The sequence below is a fragment of the Melanerpes formicivorus genome, unplaced genomic scaffold, assembly GCF_026170545.1.
Source record: "Melanerpes formicivorus ecotype bairdi unplaced genomic scaffold, bMelFor1.0.p_v2 SCAF_27, whole genome shotgun sequence".
NCBI classification, from domain to species: Eukaryota; Metazoa; Chordata; class Aves; order Piciformes; family Picidae; genus Melanerpes; species Melanerpes formicivorus.
In genome coordinates, this window is record NW_027142379.1 from 2,127,463 (window position 1) to 2,148,810 (window position 21,348).

Sequence of the window (21,348 nt, forward strand, 5' to 3'; positions counted from 1 at the left end):
TTTAAGAATCCAGGTAATTTACTTTTTTAACTCACTTTGCAGAATGATAAAGTAACTTCCCCATTGCTTAATGGCTGTGAAGCAGATTATTTTTGCAAAGGTGCACTTCACTGAAGTTATTGATCTCAGTGGCAAATTAACATCTTATACAGGAGTTAATACAATTTTGTCCTAATGGTTCCTGTTGCTTGTAGCTCCATAAACAGGATTGTACTCTAAAGGAAGACAAACAGTGTTTTCCAAGTGATTAGGTGACATTGTGTCAGTGTCACTCTGTTTCAGCAGAACCCACCACTATTTGCCAGAAGGAAAAATGAAATAGTAAAAATAGTACCCTGCCTAAAATGCTGCTTAAATTAGTTTTGTGAGGTTTATGTTCTTGATGTGACAATGAAAGACAAAAAAAACCCTCAGTCAGATCTGCTGGGTAAACTTGGAAACAATCGTTCTGAAGCATATGATTAAGTGAAAAAGGAAAAAGAAATCTGTATTTTGGCAGTGAGATTGCTGACTTCACTGTTATCTAGATGGGAAAGAGCATGGCAGCCAGGTAGATGGAGTCCCTCTTACTTCTTCCTCACCAAGAACAAGGCAGTACTGAAAATGTATTGATGAGGAGTTTTCTTGTAAAGTTGCTGCCCAGACCTCTGCAGAAATGAATCCCACACTTCCTGATGCAGATCTACATTTTTGAGTACTTTTCTGCTCAGACCATGGGGCTACATCCTAACTACGTTTGGTTTCTGGTTTTAGAACTGGCTGTACCCAGGGACATTCACAGAGGTTTGAGGGGCAGAGATCAGGCAGGAATCAGTGCCTCTCCTATGAAACCTTCTGCCCATAAAACCAGTTTATTGTCCTCTAGAATTAGGCCAGAACAGAGACTGTATGGACATCTGTGTCCATATAAGAAAACCAAGAAAGGACTTTTTACAAGGCTTGTAGTGATAGGATGAGCAACAATGGCTTTAAGATTGAGGAAGTTAGATTTAGACTGGACAGTAGGAAGACATTCTTTACAGTGAAGGTGGTGAGACACTGAAACAGGTTGCTCAGGGAGGTTGTAGATGCCTCCTCGCGGGAGGCGTTCAAGGTCAGGTTGGATGGAACCTTGAGTGAGCTGGTCTAGTGGAAGGTGACCTGTTCATGGCAGGGAGGTTGGACCTAGGTGATCTTTAAGGTCCATTCCAGTGTAAACCATTCTGTGAATCAGGAATTGTAACCCTCAGATGGAATTCTTGTCCTGAGATCTCCAGCCAATATATAGGAAAATGGTAGAAGACCCTCTTGAAATACTTGTATCTATTTCTTAGTTTTAGAGAACATGGAAAACAGAGCAGAAGGCTGCAGCACCAAAAAGGCACTCTAAATTTGCAAACCAAGGGGAAATAAATGCATCTTAAACTAATACCAAAAGAGCACAGGATGTACCAAATCCCAATCTGGATTATGGGAATCTGTTGTAATGCAGAAAGTCAGAAGCAACAGAGTAAAGTGTCTGTGGTTTACTGTTTGTTCTACCTAAATATAAACTTCAGTTCATTTTTAACTTGATATTTGGAAGAGAAATATTCTGAGCATTTCACCAACTGAACCCTGCAGGAATCCAGGTGGTGGCTGGATTTCAATCTGGATGTGATGAAAGAGATAAATTTAGATGTCCAGAGTAGGCTGGAATGTGATTTCTCCCATTAAAAAAAACCCAACAAAACATATTTAATGTGGGCTGCTGACAGAAACACTAATACAATTGATGCTGCCAACTTACCACCCAATAAAAGCAGCAAAAAAAATGCACAAGGAAGAAGCCTGCTGCTTTGCCTCATTTGAGAGAATGAAGTTTATTATTACCCAGATACTCAGGCTAAGAGGAAAAAAAAAACAACAAATGTGTTTTATTTTGTTTTTATCTGTCTGGGTCTAAAGCTGTTGTTTAAACAGTATAACCTTCCACACAATATGCTTGAGAAAGGAATGTTTGGTTATTCAGTCTCTGGCACAGAAGCATGCAGAGTGTAGAAAATTTCTCAATGTCTAGCTGCAAGTGTTGAGTTCCATTCACTTTAGAAGCACAGAGAAATTTTGGGTTAAAACCCATAAACAGGGCATAATAACAGAGTTATGCTGAGCTGGAAAGAATGATCACCTAGCCTTTTTCTTGATTAGGCTATAGCATGTTCTCTTCTAACTGTCCCACTAGGTTGTGGATCTGCAGCACTTAAGGCTGTCAACTCTTCCTGTGTTTGTTGCTTCTGTTGATTCACTTGCCCTCAGAATTCTAAGTGCTGCCAAGTTTACATGGAAATGATTTGCTGCAATGTTTAATTAGAAAACTTAAGCTCATTTGCAAATGTAACCCAGGAGGGAGAACTAATGCCAGGTAGATTCTTTTAGAGGTTTAAAGCTTGTCTAGTTTATCTGTAGAAATACCTTGATTTTCCTAAATGATCTTAGAATACCTTCTCAGTTGTACAAAGTGATCTTTCTGATCCCTGCACCAAGCAGAACTGTAACTTTATTTTCTAAGTTATTGCCACATCACCCTGTCTTCCAGGTGCTGGGTTTTGCTTCAAAGCACATGCTTTATTTTGAGTGTACAGAAAGTCTCTTGTCTTCCTCACTATGAAGATGAGAGTGGGACAACTGCAGGCCACTAACGTTCTCTTAGTTTTACATTCTGGACTATTTATGAAATCCCTCTGACATAAGGAGAATTTGATCCTTCCAGAGTAAAGCAGAATAAAACTGTTCTTGCTGCTGAAGCCTGCTGGTCAAGTCAGAATTAAGCAAGGTGCATGGGGTATGAACTGATGGGAGTATAGCCTTGCAAAGCTCAGGTGAGAAAGTATAAACAATCCATCCTTAAGTCTGGGAAGCAAAAGGTGTACTTTTGCTGTCTGGGTTTTGGGGTTTTTTGAGCTCCTTGTGACTACTTTCTATGTTGTGTTATTCAGTAATAACTAAGTAGAAGCCCTGATGATGACTAAAGATTAACATTCTAAAGCCGATGTGGGTAATTATATTTTGGTAGGAAACAGCCACTATCTGATGCTCTAGAAAACAGAAATCATTATCCTTGGTTTTTTTCACTACAGAGGATTATATATGTCATGTTTTCCTGGGAGAAGATGCTAGGGATGAAGTTGCCCAGATTCCTCTACATTTTGAAGTAGCCTTTGTTTGCTAAAAAGGTGTTGGGAAGCCTCTCAGGCAGACACGACAAGGGGAGAAGAGATCTATTTGCTTTAATAATCAATAGATCCCAAACTGACCTACATACAATTTGTAGCTATTATTTAGGGAACATTTATCTGTACTTTAGCTGACATAGCCCTGATTTTCTGCAGATTTATTTTTTCAGGAACCCCTCATGTGTAGTTAATGTCTCTGAATGATTAGCTGTGAGAAGAGTGTGGAGACAGGACAAATTTGAACAAAGTACAGTGCTGGTTATCTTTGGCATCAAAGTAGAGGCCTTATTTGCTGGATAAACTTGTGAGGTCATGCAATGCTAAAATAAACTCTCCCTCCAGGATTAAATATAACTTTTTAATTGTTATGTAGTTGATATAATATCCTAATCAACATCTTATCTTGGTTTTATAGAAGTGTTATTATAAACATGCAGCTTTAACCTTCATTGATTTCAAGGACTCTGTCATTATCCCATTTTCCAGGGTAAGGTGATTTCTAATTACTGAGCATTCTGGTGCTTAATTTTGTGTGATAAGCCTGAAACTATATAGACAAATAAATGGCTCGCTTCATTCTGAGGACAAAATCGTTTGCACTTTGGCCACAACAATCCCATGCAGAGCTACGGGCTGGGGTTAGAGTGGCTGGAGAGCTGCCAAACAGAAAGGGACTTGGGGGTGCTGATTGACAGCCACCTAAACATGAGCCAGCAGTGTGCCCAGGTGGCCAAGAAGGCCAATGGCATCCTGGCCTGCATCAAGAATAGTGTGGCCAGCAGAAGCAGGGAAGTCATTGTACCCCTGTACTCTGCATTGGTTAGGACACACCTTGAGAACTGTGTCCAGTTCTGGGCCCCTCAGTTTAAGAAGGACATTGAGACACTTGAACATGTCCAGGGAAGGGCAACAAGGCTGGTGAGAGGCCTTGAGCACAGCCCTGTGAGGAGAAGGTGAGGGAGCTGGGATTGTTTAGCCTGGAGAAGGGGAGGCTCAGGGGAGACCTTATTGCTGTCTACAACTACTTGTAGCCAGGAGGGGGTTAGTTCTCCTCTCAGGTGGCCAGCACCAGAACAAGAGGACACAGTCTCAAGCTGAGACAGGGGAAGTTTAGGCTCGAAGTGAGGAGGAAGTTCTTCACTGAGAGAGTTGTTCACCATTGGAATGGGCTGCCCAGGGAGGTGGTGGAGTCCCCATCCCTGGAGGTGTTCAAGAGGGGATTGGATGTGGCACTTGTCAAACTTCTTTACTACCTGTTTTTTTACTGCAATATTTTGCTAGAGTGTCTTAAGAATCAGGGAATCACAGAATGGTAGGAGTTGGAAAGGACCTCCATCAAGTCCAAATGCCCTACCAAAGCAGGATCACCTCTGGCATTGGTGAATACTCTCTTTGTCAAGGAAAGAGATCTGTTTACAAGGGACTCTGGTTTTGTAAGTCAGATTTTGTCTATGTATTCATCTCCTGTCTTTCTTAACTGTATATTTATGAAGATGGCTTCATAGTATATGGCAATGGAATTCTGTAGGTACCTTGGAATTAGTGGAACACCATCAAGGAGCCTGTACTAACTAAAAGAAACTCTAGGTCCAGAAGCAGCAGCTTAGTATTTAGGAACTCTCGGAAGTCATACCAACATTTCACCAGCTGATAAAAATATAGCAGCTGAAAAAAGTCTGTAGGTGTGGTAGGTATAATATCCTTGAAATGTCCAGATGAATCAAAACCAATTTGGCTCCCTTTAGTAAGCACAATAATGCATCCTTTATGTGAAAAGAAAAAACCCTTTGATACAGTTATTTGTGTCTTTTCCCTCCTGTTGTTGCACCACAGGAAGAAAGAACAGAAACTGAAGGCACAGTTTGTAAATACCAGAAAGAGTTGTGGTTTTGTTCCTTCAGTTACTCTAAAATCCTACCAAGTATTTCCTGGGGTTTCTGCTAGTGGTGTAGGACACAGACTTTGTGATCAAGATCAGATGTTTTCCTTCAGAATGAGGGCCTTGTTTTTCCTGATAGCTAGCAAAGTTACTGCTGGAGCTTGGAGGGGATGAGATTTATTCTTGTGCCTGTCCCATGATGTCTCAGGTATATATACAGGGGTCCTGCTGTTCATTACAGAAAAAAACCCAGAACCCTAAACAAACCCTCACCATGGAACTCCAAGTATTGCAAGTCCTAAATGCTCAAAAAATAGCTTGTCTAGCAAATGATGCAATGCTAACAGTCTGCTGACAACAGTCTCTCACCTCTGCCTAACCTGTGCCAACAAAGAAGAGGAAAGCTGGCAGTTGATGGTGATGTGAGCCACTCCTTTAGCTCAGGTGTTGATGGCCGAGTAGGTTTTGTTGCTGAAAGTCAAAGAAGTGATTCCTGCTGAGGCTGATACAGGTCTGCATGCAGCCAGAAGCTGCTCAGTGTGCTGCACTTAGTCACATTTTTATGTGCTATACTCTTTGCATATATGCAATTAATGTTACAGGAGTGCAGACCCCTTGCAGCAGCGGGCAGGACCCTTTCCTACATTGAAGCCATGCTCAGTGCAGGAGGTTGGGGGGAGTATGTGTGTCAGCAGAATCTTGAGCATGGCTTGGATTTGCTATTAATCATTCATCTTTGCACTGAATCTTAAAAAGGACTTAGGCTCTCCAGTGCCTGGTGTTTGGGAAGCAGGCCCCTACATTAGCATGCAGAGCCTCTGCAGGTTGTCTAGGCTCTCTAGACACTACAAGGTTATAGTGAGGATGTGCCTGTGCTGAGTATCATGAAGAGAAGTGAGCATGAGCTGAGTACTGCAGGAAAAGGATATTTGGTTGGATGTTTAAAGGAGTTCAACACAGCCAACATGCTAAAGAAGAAGCCCCACAAAATAAGGGTGGCCAGTGAACAGCTTCAGGAAATGGTGAGTTTTCTCTGGAGGTCATCCTCAGAGGGTTGAGATGATTTCATAGAATCATAGAATGCTTTAGGTTGGAAGAGGCCTTTAAAGGTCATCAAGTCCAAGTGCCCTGCAGTAAGCAGGAGCAATTTCACTAATTTCTCTGTCAAGCATAGCTGCCAGAGATAGAAGACATGTTAGGGAATTATCTTTCTTATGCTGAGCTCTTACAGTATCTTAGTGTATAAATCACTCAGGCACAGAAAACAGAATCATTTTCATTTTCTGCTTTAGGTTCTTAAAACCTTTACTGTTTCTCACTCTTTGAAGAGAAAAGGCTAGAATCAATTTTGAATAAATGGCCAAACACCTCCCCCTGTGTTTTACTTCAGAATTTTTATCCAAATAAATGGGCCAGAGAGACACTACAGGCAAAGCTGTGTTTAGTGGTTCTGGCAGAATTATCAATGGGTTGCAGAGTAGTTTGATGAGAGCTCTTTTTATTGACTCTGCCTTGTAATAAGGAGCTGTAGATTCAGTAGCATACCTATCCTCTTAAATAAAACAGTGCATTACTTCTGAAAATGTTCTGTCCTCTGTCTCCATACAAAGAAACAAGTTCTATATCTGAAAGTGTGTGAATGACACTAAACTGTGTGGTCCATTTGACACACTGGAGGGAAGGGATCCATCCAGAGGGACTTGGACAGGCTTGAGAAAGGGGCCCAAGCCAACCTCATGAATTTCAGTAAGGCCAAGTGCAAGGGCTGGGTCAATGCCAAGAACAAATATAGGCTGGGCAAGGAGTGGCTCCAGAGCAGTCTTGAGAAGAAGGACTTGGGGATGTCAGTTGATGACAAACTCACGATGAGCTGGCAAGGGTTGCTCGCAGTCCAGAAAGCAGCATCCCCTTAATACAGGCTTCCAGTACATGAATGAATTCTACAAGCAAGCTGGAAAAGGACTTTTACAAGGGCTTGTAGTGATAGAATGAGAGGGGAATGGCTTTAAGATTGAGTAGGTGAGATTTAGACTGGAGATTGGAAGAAATTCTTTACAGTGAGGGTGGAGAGACACTAGAATAGGTTGCCCAGGGAGGTCATGAGTGCCCTCTTTCTGGAGGTGCTCAGTGCCAGGCTGGATGAAGCTTTGAGTGATCTGGTCTAGTGGAAGGTGTCCCTGCCATAGCACAGTGGTTGGACCTGGATGATCTTCAAGGTCCCTTCCAAACTAAAGTATTCTTTGAATCTATGAATTTCAGATATGATTGAAGTGATTCCTGTGTACAGTGCTTTTAACAGACACGTATCGGCATGCTCAAGCATGTTCATACAGACAACAAAGTGCTTCAGGATGTTTTGAAGTAACAGACACATTACTAATGTGTTGCTGCTGATGACATTGTCTCCTAATGCCATTTGTAGCATGCTCATATTGAAGGCAGGCCTGTAGTTTTCCACTGTGCTGAAATGAGGTGGCTGTTTAACTCCAAAATGTCACAGTGCTAATGCTCAGCACTGTTTATTATCAAAACATGCATATGCATGCTTAGCTGGGAGAGATGAAGAGCTGCATTTAATTCTTCTAAAGTGCAACCCAGAATTTGGTCAGAGCTAAGATCTCAAAGGCAGACTCTGATTTGGATTAGTGGTATTTACACACTGAAGCAGAGACACTTCATATTGTGTGATCCACATTTCAACTCCATTTGGCACTAAGGTATGGTCATCGTTCCTTGCATAAAGAACTGTAGATCAGATAAGAATTGATTGCATTTGTTGCTTTAATGAAGTAAGATAGTGGATTTCTGACTAATGCATTGGAAAGTATTTCTGCAACAGAGAGTCCTGCTGTCATAAATCACTTTGTGGTGAATGCAACATTCATTTATTTATTTATTTATTATTGGGGGGGTCACCAGAGGTAGCAGCAAAATCAATTCAAATCAAATCACCCAGCTGCTGTGTACATCAGAAGACTGCAAAGGAATTAATACACTTAGCTATTTGCTCTCCATTCGTGCCTAAATTAAATATTAATGGTTTGCATGAAGATGAAGATGTCCTGCATTACAGGCAGTTAATATGCTGTTACACCAGGCAGGCCAGGTACCTCCTCAGGAGAGCCTGGCTGGAGTTTATCCTGGCTAAAGCACCCATATCACAGTATCACAGTATCACAGTATCACTTAGGTTGGAAAGGACCTCGAGGATCATCAAGTCCAACCTGTCAACACAGACCCCATGACTAGACCATGGCACCAAGTGCCATGTCCAATCTTCCCTTGAATGCCTCCAGGGTCGATGACTCAACCACCTCCCTGGACAACCCGTTCCAATGACGAAAGACTCGCTCGGTGAAGAACTTCCTCCTCACCTCGAGTCTAAACCTCCCCTGGCGCAGCTTGAGACTGTGTCCCCTTGTTCTGGTGCTGGTTGCCTGGGAGTGTTCAGAGAAAAGGATCTAGTTTTGAAATTGCTCTTACAGTTAAATCATTCTTTTTGGCAAGAAAAGTTCAGTTCTGAACTTCTAAACATTTTTTTTCCTGTTGCTGGCATTAATACCCACGGAGCAAAATTGCTGCAGTGGGTGTTGCTGAAGCCATTTCTGCTTCCTCTGCAGCTCAAGTTGGGAGGCTGCTATCTCCTAATTATGTTCAATGAGCAAATTCTACAATACAACAAATATTTTCCTCCTTTTGTTTTGACAGAACCTGGCACAAGGATATAGCACTCAGAGACGCAGAATGATGGATCTTAAATGCCTTTTTTTTTTCCCCCCAATAAAAGCAGTAGTGGTTCTCTGAGGCAAAAACTTAAAAAAAAGAAAAAGAAGAAAATAAGAAAGCCTTTTTCTTCTTACAGCCTTTTTTCCTTTGGGAAAAATAAATGCACGTTTACTATTCAGCCTGCCCAAGGAAATGAATCATTATGTATGTTTACATTTTCTTCCCTCCTTTATCTTCTCTTAGGTGGTAGTAATTGATGCAAATTGTCAAACAAGTGGGTTCGTTGGTAGATTTTAATATTTCTTCCTTGGAAATGACTTGATGGCTCACAGAATCATAGAATTGTCTCAGTTAGAAAAGATCTCCATGATCATTGAGTCCAACCACCAACCTAACACCACCACGGCCATTATCCCGCGTCCCAAAGTGCCACGTCCACATGTTTCTGGCAACTCCTCCAGGGACAGTGATTCCATCACCTCCCTGGGCAAACTATTTCAATGCCTGACCCAATTGTTCAGCAAAGAAATTTGTTCTAACATCCAACCTAAACCTCCCCTGGCACAATTTAAGATCTCTTGTCCTATCAGCTGATACCAGGGAGAAGAGACAATTTCTTGTGCTTAGTTTGACCCAGAACTCCAGAAGAGATTCCATTAGAAAAGTAACAAGACAGAAGAGTGAAAGATCTGTGGGACTGATTTATATCCTGCAGGATCTTATGGTTAGTTCATACACCAAAGTGCAGTTGAATGACAAAGCATATAGGACTCAAAATGGGAAACCTCTGAGCAAAGCATCAATGCAGAAGTTAGAAGTATCATCTCAGCAGGAGAAATACCACTTGATGTGATAGTCTGATGGAGAAGACTCCCTCTCATATTTATGAGCATCTGTTATGCAGAGGATGCTCCTAAGTTCTTGATGTACAAGAGGGAGGGAGTTTGTGCTGTGTGTCCTACTTGCCACCATGACACAGTTTTCAGTGTGAAAACTCTGTCTCAGTTGTGCTGAGATCAACACCGCTGCGGCTGACAAACACTGGAATGAAATTAAGACCCTGCCTGTTTCCATGCTGCTTTTCATAGACTTGAGAAACCTGAGGAAAGAGCCAATCTTATCAAGCATTTTCATACCAAACCTTCAGTGTCCTCAGGAACATGGAAGAGGTTAGTGGCTCTGCAGTGCCACAAACTTACAGCTTGGCACGGTTCTGCTGCCACTGCTGAAGAGAAGGCAATGGCTTGCAGTATGTATATTGTCACAGCTTAATTGCTGGTTCATTTATCAGTGTTGTTGTAGACCTAAGCTATACACTTGGTTAATACTGAGCAGGTATTGCTCTGAAGTGCTCAGTTCAAAGTATAAGCTGTAAACTAAGTGACAGGAATAATTATAACATCAAATAGATTAAGAGGCAGTTCCTGGCCACAGAACTACAGGACATATTTAATAAGCCAGTGATCTAAAGTTAAGAGCACAAACTCCAGGCAAATGGGGTAAATTTAAACATTTTCCTGAGTTCTGCAATTAAATAAATGTAATTAAAGGATAGAATAGCCACTTGGGGAATTGCATAAGGAAAGAACTCACTCCATTTTTTGCCTTTTGTCTTCAAGTCCTCTAGAAGGGATGTTTGGAACAAAAGCCACTCTTTGTTTACACCTGTGTAGCTCCATTTGGCCCTAAGCCTGAAAAGAAGCAGAACTAGGCTGTGGCTCCTTGAACACAGTAATACAATAAAATGGGAAGAAACAACATAAAATTACAGGTTGGAAGAGACCTCAAAGATCAAGTCCAACCTGTCACCACAGACCTCATGACTAGACCACAGCACCAAGTGCCATGTCCAATCCCCTCTTGAACACCCCCAGGGACAGTGACTCCACCACCTCCTCAGGCAGCCCATTCCAATGACAAATGACTCAGTGAAGAATTTTCTCCTCACCTCGAGCCTAAACTTCCCCTGGTGCAGCTTGAGACTATGTGCTCTTGTTCTGGTGCTGGTTGCTAGAGAGAAGAGACCAACCCCTTCCTGGCTACAACCCCCTTTCAGGTAGATTAGATCAACAAAATCTTAAACCCATTCCTGAGATCTGTAGGCTTGCCTGAACTAAATCATCACCTTTGTGTGTGCTGGATTCTTCCTTGTATTTCATCTCCCAGGGCATCCATGCTGCCATCTCTCAATACCCTGTGTAATTTGAGTCAAAATAGATCAGGCTGGTCATCAAATTCCTGAGGTAACTAGTAATGATGCAAATGAACTCTTCCTTTCAGAAGCTAAAACCTGATTGTATAATTATATATGATGAATTATAAAATTAGGTATTTTATCTAGAAACCAAAATTACTTTTTTTTTCCTATGATGAGTTATATAATGAGGCACCTAAATAAGGCTTCAGCACCAACATATGCTAAATGTGGATTTGTTTCACCTTAAATAATGACAATGAGTGCACCTTTACCTCCAGTTGTTATTAACTCCTGCTTTGCTGGCAGGTTGTACTGGCTGAGAGAAAACTACTTAGAAATGTGCTGTTAAAAATACTTTACAGGAATAAAAATGCAGAGACAGGAATAAGGAAGAGACCTACTGGGAGCAACCTAATGGAGTATTCCCTTGCATGCATGCAGTGCAGGCTGAAATCTAACTATTGTATATGGGACTGAAAAAGAGCTGCTTCTTAACGCTAGAATTAATTTGACTTATGTGAAAAGTTCCTAACTTGCCATCTTCTTTTCCATGTTTTGGTGGAAAAAGCCATGCCTGATGTCTTCTGCTGTAATACATTAAATTTAATGCAGCTGAACCTGATTCTGCAAAGTATTTCCTCTGCTAAATTTACCTCTAAGAGAGAGGTTACTCAAACTCAACCAATAGAACTCATCACATGATGCATTATTCACAGTCATGGATTTATCCTTAATCCTGTCAGCTTTATCTCCAAAGAAATGGGATGGTCCTTCTGAGATAAACTAATCTTAGAGATGTTCATAAAAACTATGCTGCTAATTGCTGTGAAAAGCATTGACTGAATGCTTGGAAATCTTGCCTTCAGAGCTGGGTCTAATTATTCCCACCTTCACACAACACAGTTCTCTTGGGTTTATTGTGGCTTATTTAATCCTGCTTAGTCTTTCTTTTACCAGTTTTCAAGATGGGAGCAGGTAATAATTTTGCTTTTCCTCAATGTGCAAAGCACTGCAAAACACAGAGTAGAGAACATGCCAAATTTTGCAGGGTGTAAACCACTACTAAATCCTGCAATCTTTCTCTGTTGAAGCCTAAACCTCTCCTGGTGCAACTTGAGGCCATTTCCTCTCATTCTATCACTTGTCACTTGGGAAAAGAAACTAACTTCCACCTGACTCCAATCTCCTCTCAGGGAGTTGCTGAGAGCCAGAAGGTCTCCCTTCAGCCTTTTTTTTAATTCAGGCTAAACAACCCCAGTTCCCTCAGCTGCTCCTCACAAGACTTGTGCCCTTCACCAGCTCTGTTGTTCCTCTTTGGAGGTGCTCTACAAAGAATGAGGAAAAAGGAAATGAAAACACACCTCTGTAAGTACAAGAAACATGAGATTTGGGTATTTGGTAGTGAGGAAAACACAATATTTTGCATGATGGCTGTGAAAATACTTTTTTTCTTTCCAAAGAATATTGGTTTTATAATGTAAATGTAGCTGGCTGAATCACTGGAGTGTGTATGGTGGAGGGGAAGGAATTAGTACAGAAATGTGCATCAAGCTTTTAAAGCTTTTAGTACAAGAAACTTTCTGTTATGTCAACAAACCACTGACTTGGAGCCTTGAAGTGCTGGGTCCCTGGGTTTTGTAAGGGCCATTTCATATCCTATAAAGGCTTGCTACCTTCTTTGTAAATCCATGTTGGGGAACTTCCAAGCCAGACTTGTAAATCAGTTCAAAAGATGTTGGGAAGGACCCTTTAAGATCTGGGCTGCTCAGGTTCAGAGCCTCTCAAATTTAACAGGTCTCACTGAAAGCAGTCTGGTTCCCCCATGGTCAGATCCTATTAGAAACTCTGCTTTGTGCTGAGGCTCAGATCTATGCACAGTTGGGATGAGGCCTTAGGTTTGACATAGCAAAATGAATCTTTATCTAAAGAAAACATATTTCTCCCTTTTGGATACAAATGTGAGAGCCAGAATCTAAAAAGTACTGACTGAACTGAACCAATTATGTGTGGTGCTAAAATGGTCCAAATCCCTGCCTGGGAAAGCTGCTAGAAGAAACTTTTCTGTCTTGTTTCTCCTGGTGAAAGGAGGTGGCTCAACAGACTGTAGCAGGCTGGAAAGGGAATACTCTACTGATGGGAACTGACAGCTGTTTGATCACATTGCCTAAACAATACCCACACCTAAACAAGACATACCATATGATTTTTGAGTGTTTCCTGTCTTAAATAAGGTTGCCCCAGTGGGAAATTAAATGAGAGTAGTTTCTTTTGTGCAAGGAGATATTACTTCATTGCCAGCTCATGAATTTGGCTAGAAACTCATGCAGTGGTGGGCAGCTTAATGTGAAAAATAAATGCACACCAGGCCAGACAAAACACCTATCGTGAGAGTGCTCTCCTGTGACATGCAGTCTAAAAGCTACAGTAACTGAAAATTTAATGTCCATTATGGTGTAGAAGACTCCCTTTCAATTAAACTAGGTACAGCACTTGATGAAAAATTTAAAGGAGAACAGTTTTCTCCCTGACTTTTCTGCCAATGTGTGTGGAATACTTTGCAAACCTATTGGTGGGAGCTGATAGGAGTTTCTGTTTCTTCTCAAACCTTCTTTTTTTCCAAGAGTGGTGGCTGCACATTTTCTTTTACATTTTGTGGTTGTTTCAATTGCTTCATCTTCAGGAAGGAAATTCTGCTCAGTGATGGGATGGTTTGCCCTGTTTGCTACCTCAGCTATTCAAAAACATTTGTGTGGCTAGTTCCTCAGCTACATTGAAGTTTGCCTGGTACATAAGTTGGTTTAGATTTTTGCAAATACCACACAGCAAATAACAAATTATTAAAGGAGGGCAAACACATTTTTAAATGTCTAAGGTACCTGAAAAAAAGAAGTATTTTGCATGTTGTGAAAGGGTGCAGTGTGTTGTCTGATAGTCCTAGGCTGGAGACAGTACCTTTGCTTTGATTTAATAATTAAGATGTGAGTTCTGTAAACACTGAACTTCAGATTGAAAGACTGAGGCTATACAATGCACTTTTACAAGGGCTTTGCATTCCATGCAGTGTCAGAAGGTACTTTGTGGTCACTTGATACATCCTCCATGGCTCTGTCCAGCTTTAGAGGTCCTAGCTGCAGATAAGAGGCAGGTAGAACCAAGCAAGGCTCTGAGTATGCTCAGCAGTTTATTCTCATGTGCTAGTGCTGAAGGACTAGGTGGTGCAGCTCTGCTACCTCCCATCCTTTCAGAGATGAAAGAACCCTAAGTAATCAGTCCCATGAAAGAAACCCTTCCAGGATGGAATTCAAGGCTCCTCTGATGCAGAAGAGGTGGGAGGAAAATATCTAAGAGCCTGTTAGTCTGGTTAAACAGCTGATGTACCTCTTCCAGTTTTTGCAACAAACAAAGATATCTGAAATATCATCCTAAAAAATGTGTTCCTGATGGATTGTTTTGGAGCAAATAGATTCCCCCAACTTGTGTCTAGAGAAAGATTGGAATAACGCCGAAGTAAATGCATGATAAGCAAGCTAAAACACGTCTGAAACCTGATGATAGCTACATAAAAATAGCTGCATTTCAGTGCAGATGAAACAAAGTCTTGTAGGGTGAGGGAGAAAAGGAAAGAAGAGGTGAAGAGAAAAATATAATCTTTCTTGAAAATAACAGACTGTTCTAGCCGGAGCTTCCAGCTGAAATACTGGCCCGAGGCACTTGTCAGGCATGGACTATCACACTCCAACCAGTTTAGCTTTTGCAAAACTATCATTAACAGCAAGCACTGAGAAGTGTCAGTCAGTATTAGCCAGGATAGTAAGTGCTCCAGCTGAAACATTTGCACTTCCAGCACTGTGTATGATGGTGGTAAACGAAACGATTCTTTTAGAGCTAAACAGCATCCTACCAAGGGAGGGGAAGAAGTGGAAAAGGGCAAACTACTTGGCAGCCCCACAGTCTGGGGTGATCAAATAAAACCATCATTTGCTTGGGTGTTTTTATCACCTATTCTGCTAGCTTGCCTGTGAGGTTTGCTCTGGTTTTTGCTATTGATTTTCACAGTTACACATCAGCTGAGCATTCAGTATGAGAGTAAATGAGGAATATAAGATTCACCTTGTGTGAAGTCAAGAAGCCACTGTTGTCTCTATGCATAGTGCTTGATGACAGCTATTCAAACTTATAGGTATGACATGGTTTTGCATCTCATTTTTAGAAGAACAGAAAAGCTGTTTGTTGTTCTGTTTTTATATGAGGCCAGTGTCTGCTTCAGAGAGTAGATGTGGGAACGTTCCAAACTGTTTCTGTTCTGTCTGTGAAGAAATTACGTATTTTTAAACGTGGCTAAAGTCAGAGTCGGGGCCATCTGTTCAGAGCATCTGAACCATTTTCTATTGTTTGAACATTATGCTGCTTCTGCTTCACAAATGCTCATTCATCAGATTTTTAGGTTGCTGAATTTGAATTCAGATTTGCTTCTTTATCTAACTCATTTTCCTTTGGAGGACTTCCCCAAAATAATAACAAAAGTTCAACAGACTGCTAGGGGAATATGTTTTTCCTAATGGTAAAGGAAAACTAAGGGGAAGAGAGGGGTGATCCTTGAAGATTTTTTTTCATAGCAATGTTGTAAAAGGTGAGTTTTGCATATTGAAGACTATCATTTCCCTCCCCACCCCCCCAATCTGAAAAGCATTTCAATGTTTATTTGTGCTTAATTTAGCAGAAAGTAATATTGAGTATCACATCAGCTTAGAGCACGTTGTAACCTGCAGAGCATGTTGTAACCTACAGAATTGTTGATGAATTACTATTCAGGACAAAACCAACCCCATTCTGTACAGTTGTACAAAAGCTTCCACACTGAAGGAATGTGCAGGAGGCCCTGTCCCCCCATGATTTCAGAGCTTCTGTTGTAGCACTTGGAAAATACGAAGACAATCTGATCCCATGGATAGATAAAATGGGGCAAACATGAGAAAGGAGAACCTAAATAATTTGGAACAACTAAACTGAAATTGGAATAGTAGAAGTAAACAAAACAAAATGAAGCAAAGCACCCAAAACAAACAAACAAACCCAAATCCCATCCACAAAAAAAAAACAAAGCCTCCTAGCCTCCCCCTCTGCCAAACCAACCTCAAGTGCCTGAGCAAAATTAGAGAGCAGTGTGCAAGCAGATACAGATACCTAGACTTAATACAGAGAACTGGAGTCAGGGGGTTTTGACCAGATGAGGCTGTATAGCAGAAGCTGACTGCAGAAGAACTAGAATGTCACCAAAGAATGAAGAAGTTCAGTGGGTAGGATTTTTTTCTTTAGTAGTTTAAGGGATCCCATTTCTTAACTGTAGAGAAGGTTTGCTCATAACTGACCAGAAATCAAAAGCAACAGGAAAGCTTTTACCTGCAGCACTGCTCAGCCACTTCCTTCCCCTCCCGTCTGACATGCACGCTGTCCTTTTCTCTTACCTTTTGTTAGCTCTTTCTGGCAGCTATTCTGTTATCCCCTTTGGACAGGGGATGCTTTTCATCTCCACTTCTGCCTGTCCCCTGTGTTTCCATGTTTTTGTATCTATTTATTCATTTATCTCTTCCACTGAGATGATCAGGAGAGCAGAGCAAGAATTCCTGTGACATGCATCGTCCCAGTGTATGAGAAAATCAGGTGCCCTGTCTACAGGGGATGGAAAAGGGTTCAGTTGGTGTTCCAGAGGCAGCTCTGATCTGGTAAGAGACAGAGCATGAGGAACACTTGTGGAGATGGAATTCAGGTGGAGAAAGAAGTAGTTTAATGTTGGCACTGTAGGAAAGGGTTTTCCTTGAGATTTTCAGTCACTGCTCAGCTGTGCAAGCAGAAGCTTCAATCCTATAGAGGCAGGCTTCTAGCATTTACCAGAAAAGACAGTGAGAAACTGTTTTGAAGCTGCCTGGTCTTTCCATGTCTAGCTCACAAAAATGGTTCAGCAGCCAGAATAACACTGGTTGCAGTGCACAGTATACCTTGGCTCCAGAGCACTAGTAACCTAGCAGGTTTGTAACAAAGCTAAAGGAGTTGCTTCAAGAAAAGAAATGTTCAAGGTCCACGTTTTTTTGCCTTGTTTCATTTAAGAGAGAAAAGTTAGAACAATTCCTTTCCTCAAGTTGTGCTGCTGGAAAATGTTACTGGTTTTTGTTTGTTTGTTTGAAGTTCATTACAGTTGCTCATGCAGATATCCATGGATATTATGCTGCAGAATCATCTTCCTTAGCAATGAGGGAAAGTTACTTAGCCATTATCAGTAGATAACACATCTTAGAAGACTCAGTGCTTTTCTTGTCATTCTAATCTCTTTATCCCAGAAAGCAAAGAGCATCATGAATTCTCTCAAAGTATTAGGGAATTTTATTTAACACCCCCCCACAACCAAGCCAGGTAGACAAGCGTTAAGTCCTTTAGTGATGGCTCAACTGCTACAGAACTCTGCAGTAGTGTGATTCCCTCCCCTCCAACCCCCCCAGTCAAAATAGTTATCATCTTATCCTAAGATTATCCAAGTGTCTGTGCCTCATGTGGGATGCTTTTTCAGCAATGATTTGCAGTTTTTGCAGTCAGAGACCAAATGCAAGAAGCTCATTAGGTAAAGACCATTTCTCTAACAACTGGATGGTGCAGGACACATCCTTAACTGAAGAGTTTGGAAAGTGCTAACCCTGTTTGTGGACTGCTTGAGTCAGTCTCTTAAGGGGTGAAAATGCTGACCACCTTTGCTCTGCTGTCTTCAGTTCAATGTCTCTGTTGGTTTTGTTTTCTGCGAGACTGCTACATGTGACTTAAAATATGGTAAATATTCTATCAAATGATAGAGAAGTAGCAGTTCCAATGAGAATGTTATTGAGCCCTAGTTTGGAAAGGCTGATGCTTTTTTTTGCTGCCCTGTGTAATAACAGTAGGCATCTGTATGCTGCTGCCTCTGAGATTCAGACCCTCTACAGTCTCTTTGCTTGCTGTATTTCATTAACTTTTATAAACCTCTTGCCTTCAATAACAGCAAATGAAACTCCAGCACAATGTCTCCCTCTAGGCCACAGACAACTCCAACTTCCAATAATTCAGTGTTGGAGTTGAATAAAAGACAAATTATTCTGTCATGTGTCAGTAGCTACAATACATCACCCAGTAATGCAAGGTACTTACTGTGAAAGAAGCAGGGGCATTTGCAATTACTGCGAGCTACTTAATTATCCACGGCGCCGGAGTGTGTGAAGCCGCGCGGCTCGGTGGGTTGTACAAAACACCGCTTCCTGTTTGGCTCCAAACCTTGGGTTTCCTGTGCTTGGGCACATGGAATCAGAAACAAAACTTGAGGTTTCAGTGGTTTGTTATGTTAGTTTAAGAAAGTACAACATGTGACAATCTTAGCTAAGTGGAAAAAAAAAAAAAAGGGTTTTTTATCTTCTGGGTATCTGAGCTGAAGTTGAATGGAGCACAGCAACCACAAGCACTCCAAAACTTTTGCTTTCTTGTGAACAGGCTTTATGTCATCCTGCTCAAAGCAAAACAACATGTGATCCTTCCAGTGAGCTTGGTGTAGTAAGCTCACTGATATCTTCTAGCCTTCATTTATTTCTCCCTTGCCAAAAAACCTCCCAAAAGCCTGGAATTGCAAGCATGTGTGGGACCTTAGTGTGGGTGGATTCATATATAAAAGCTCAAAAAGAATTCTTGAGTAAAGGAGAGGTTGATTTTTGCAGACTCTCACTTGTTCTGGAACACCTTTGCTTGTTCACATTTAGAGCAGGAAACACCTTGCTTGGTAGGTGTTGTCATCACATATGTGTGTGGGGTGGAGTCACCATCCCTGTTAGTATTCAAGATACATGTGGACATGGCACTTTGGGACACAATTTAATAGCCATGATGATGTTAGGTCAATGGTTGGACTCCATGATCTTAGAGGTCTTTTCCACCCAAAACAATTCTGTGATTCTATGGTTTTGTCTGGGGTGGAGTTAATTTTCTTCATAGCAACCTGTAGGGTGCTATGTTTTGGATCTGTGACCCAAAAGTGTGGCCAATGTTTTAGTTATTGCTGAATAGTGCTTACAGAACATCAAAGTGGGAGTAGGCAAGAGACTGGGAGAGGACAAAGCCTTAGGAGGGCTGACCCAAGGTGACCAAAGGCATATGCCATGCAATATCACATCGTGATCAACAGTAAAACTGGTTGGGGTGAGGAGTTTGCCAGGGGTTTCTGTTGTTCAGCACCTGGGCAGGCAACCGGTGCTGAGTGATTGCTTTTCGCGTTGCTTGCTTTTCCTTTGTCATCTTTTCCTCTGGTACTTACTAAGATGTCTTTATCTCAGCCTGTGTTTTCTTGCTTATGCCCTCCTAATTTCTCTCCCTTGTATTGCTGGGTAGGGGGAAATGAGCAAGCAATTGTGTAGCGCTTAGCTCCTTACCATGCTTAACCACAACAGGGGTCATGGCCAGTTCAGAAAAACTGCAGGGATACTGGGAGCCAGAAATTACCTGATCTAATGGTGTCAGTCCTTACCTTCCAGTGTGCAGAGTTATACAAATTGCTGCTGTGATTTATTGCACCCCTGGTTATCAGGAGAGCACAAATATATTTCATTTCTGCTAAGTAATGTATGCATGTATTCATACAACAAGCTACTTTGTCAATGTCACATTAATTATCCGATAATATTGAACTTAATTCTTGCTGTAAATGTAGATGTGCATTTCCTTGCTTCATAATAAATTATGTGCTAAACCATACCTGTTACTGCAAAAATGTTTCTAGTAAAGCTTCTCCTTGGCAATTAGCTTAAAAATGAATAGCACAAGATTTCCCCTGTCTTCTATTTGTTACTTCAGCTGTTATAAATCTTCTTTTTCACTTGCTACACACAGACTTTGCTGGTTCATAAGCATCATCATAGGGTGGTTATGTTGCAGAAACAGCAGTCAAATTAGTGGATTCAAATGTTCTCTTCCTGGCCTAGATTTCAGTCAAGAAAAGCAGTGTAATCACTGCATCCAGTTCTCCTGGTCCTATCCTCTGTAAAGATAAATAGTTCAGCTCTCTTTTGTCTTTCATCAGGAATCTCTGGAGATAACCTTGCAATAACTACTTCCATTTTGAAAATAGATTCACAGATTGCAGCAGCTTAGAAGGGATTCTTAAAGGTCATTGTGTCCAACACCCCTGCAGTCAGCAGAGACACCTCCAACTAGAGTAGAATGCCCAGGGCCACACTGATTCTGATCTTGAATGTCCACAGGGATTGGGTCTCAGCCACATCTCTGGGCAACCTGCTGCAGTATTTTACCACTGTCATTGTAAAGAACTTCCTCCGTATCACAGTATCGCTTAGGTTGGAAAGGACCTCGAGGATCATCGAGTCCAACCTATCAACACAGACCCCATGCCTAGACCATGGCACCAAGTGCCATGCTACCCTGCTCCCGTTTAAAACCATTGCCCCTCTTCCTGTTGCTGCAGGCCTTTCTAAACAGTCCTTTTTCAGCCTTCCTGTAGGTCCCCTTCAAATATCAAAATGTAGCTCTAAGGTCTCCCTGGAGCTTTCTCTTCTCCAAGCTGAACAGCTCCAGTTCTTTCATCCTGCCTTTATAGGAGAGGTGCTCCAGCCCTCTGATCACTGAAACACCTTTATTCAAGAATCATTCAGATTATGTCTTCCTTTAAACAAACCCACCCAAACAGTGACAAAAAGAAAATACCCCAAATCCAGTTCTCTGGATGTTTAAGAACTCAGACAACGTCATGACTTGCTGTTGCACTCCTGTAAATTATCTTCATCTAGCTTTGGTCTTTGTTCTATGCTTGGCAAATAAAATTAATGGAATAAAAAAGAGACAAGTTATAAGAAATGTTGGGAGGGCTTTTTCTGCAGTTGAAAACTGGCAAACCTAGTTATTGGCTGACTATAAAAAAGCTTTAGATCTGTCAAAATACTACAGTGCAAAATATGATGGACAAACCATTGCATGTGATGAACAGGAGCACAGAAAGGGAAATCAGGTTAGAGAAGCACATAAGAAAAAGGCAGGAATAATTTGTTTCCTGGCAACATACCTCAGTCCAGAAATGGTTCCCTGTAAATTCATTCCATATGACAGTGATGTGAAATCTTACAACTTGTATGCTAAGCCATCCTTTTTGTTCAGGCAATAGAAAGCTCTGCTCTTGACAGCACCAAAAAGAGACCCAGAAGCTCTAAGGACTTTGTTTCTAATAGATAATTTTGCATTTGATGCTGGTGTTAGTGATGAATAACCCAAGGCTATCATTAGGAGTGCTGGGACAGCTTCCCAGCTTCCCTGCTGCTCTGAGTTTCTACCTTATTCAGTAG

General features: G+C 41.4%; 1 protein-coding gene across 1 annotated transcript in view; it reads right to left on the reverse strand.

Annotated features, from left to right (window-relative positions):
- The window catches only part of LOC137448916 (bifunctional heparan sulfate N-deacetylase/N-sulfotransferase 4), a 152,941-nt gene extending 134,725 nt beyond the window's left edge, over positions 1-18,216 (reverse strand). Inside the window, exon 1 of the mRNA XM_068153922.1 lies at positions 18,164-18,216. The gene's annotated coding sequence lies outside the window, so the exon portion shown is untranslated. The remainder of the gene's footprint in view (positions 1-18,163) is intronic.
- Positions 18,217-21,348: the final 3,132 nt, after the last annotated feature.